The sequence below is a fragment of the Chlorocebus sabaeus genome, chromosome 17 (assembly GCF_047675955.1).
Source record: "Chlorocebus sabaeus isolate Y175 chromosome 17, mChlSab1.0.hap1, whole genome shotgun sequence".
Classification (NCBI taxonomy): domain Eukaryota; kingdom Metazoa; phylum Chordata; class Mammalia; order Primates; family Cercopithecidae; genus Chlorocebus; species Chlorocebus sabaeus.
In genome coordinates this window covers 15,908,459-15,910,115 of record NC_132920.1, presented here as the reverse complement: position 1 = coordinate 15,910,115, position 1,657 = coordinate 15,908,459, and the positions used below count along the sequence as shown (strand labels likewise).

Sequence of the window (1,657 nt, the reverse complement as noted above, 5' to 3'; positions counted from 1 at the left end):
GTAAGTACATATAAAGCAACAGTACCTATCCCATGAAGGGCACTTGGCAGACACTAGTAACCTCTGGAATAGGTACTTTTTTAATGTTAGAAATTTCTTCGTTATTACTTATTAAGCACCAGCTTAATACTGCAGAAAATTTCAGATCACCCTTGATAACTCACTTTCTTTTCCCCACCCAAATTCTTGATCAAGAGTTTTTCAAGTAAAGACATGCTCTTCTCTCTTCTGTATAAAACTTTATGAAATAAAGGCAAAAGGTTGTGTACATCTTAATGGAAAATGCTGCCCAGGGCTCTGGAGATGGTGGCTGCCCAGGCTCCCTTCACTGTCCAGGTCCTGAAAGACTCTTGTTCATGAACTGTCTCTTCACAAAGCAAGCCCACCATTTGCTGTGTTTATTATTCTGAGGGTCAAAAACTTTCTCACAAAGTCTCAGTCCAGTCTCTTGCCTTAGCTATCGTAAATAGGCTCTTATCACTTCATTTTCCTGTTTGTTTGCAGGTTTGGCATAAATTGCATTCAGTGGAAAATGAGGCTCTCCAGGAATGGGAAAATTAGTGATTCCCAATGTATACATTTCTTTCTCACCTTGGATTTTGGAATTGTACTTTTGGAGTTTCTTCGAACACTCAGAAATGTAGAGAGTTATATATATCAAGGTCCTATCAGCTTCATTCTTAATTTCATAGGTTTTGAAGAAGACGTTGGCCTTGAAGTAACAGATGGCTTCATCCACAATATCTGTATCTTTTGTCTCTCTGGGGGCAGGTCCTTTGAATTGGCTTCTGATGGGTAACAGTGCCATGTTTCCAATGAGTCTGGTGTCAGGGCCCGTGAGAGAAGAGTGGTAAGCCAGCATCTTGGCAGCACCTGGGTTTCAACCCAGAGGAGTAGGATCACGAGAATAGGTATTTTAGGAGAGAGGTAGCTGAGGCTTTGGAGGCTTATTAACGCCCAAGGTCACACAGATAATAAGAGGAGGGAGCTAGGACACGAAGCTGCTGCCTGTCTCACAGCTAATACATGGGAGAGCCAAGCTTCACACTCCAACTCTACTATGCCATACAGACATGCCTTGACCGGTGTCCTGTCCCACAGATTGTTGGTGGTAAACCTGGGATTAGAACCCAGGCTAGCTCTAAGTTTCTCTCCTCAAATTCCCCCTCTCAAATCCCCTTCTTATCTCGGCCCACTCTGGCTTTCCCCGGATAAGACCCTCCTAGCATGGTGAGCTCTTGAGGCCCTGCTTCTAACCACATGAATAACCAGCACCCTCGTGACCAAAGCTGCCATCAGAGCCCTTGGACACCTGCTCTAACTTTCTGCAACTCAGCTTTGATGTTTTAAAATTACCAACCGTTTTGAGAAATATGCAAAAAACATGGTGCTAAATATGTATAATATACAGAGAAATGACAGGTCGTTGCTCTCAAAATTTTATTAGTTAGTAGAGGAGATAAGCAGGTACCCAAATAACACAGAAGCATGAATAAGGTTGGAAGGGGAATTGGAAGGCGCTGAGTATAGGGGGACAAGCCTACCCTTCCATGGGCTCCTAGTTCTGCTGTGGGATGGTTGGGTTCACAGAGCCTCCAGGTCTGGGGAGAGTGGGAAACAGGCTGCTTTTCAGTTCCAGTCCTGCCCCTGAGGAGCT

At 44.2% G+C, this 1,657-nt stretch overlaps 1 pseudogene; it reads right to left on the bottom strand.

Moving 5' to 3' along the window:
• Nucleotides 1-282: 282 nt before the first annotated feature.
• On the bottom strand, nt 283-862 carry LOC103222125 (actin-related protein 2/3 complex subunit 3 pseudogene; annotated as a pseudogene).
• Between the last annotated feature and the right edge of the window lie 795 nt (nt 863-1,657).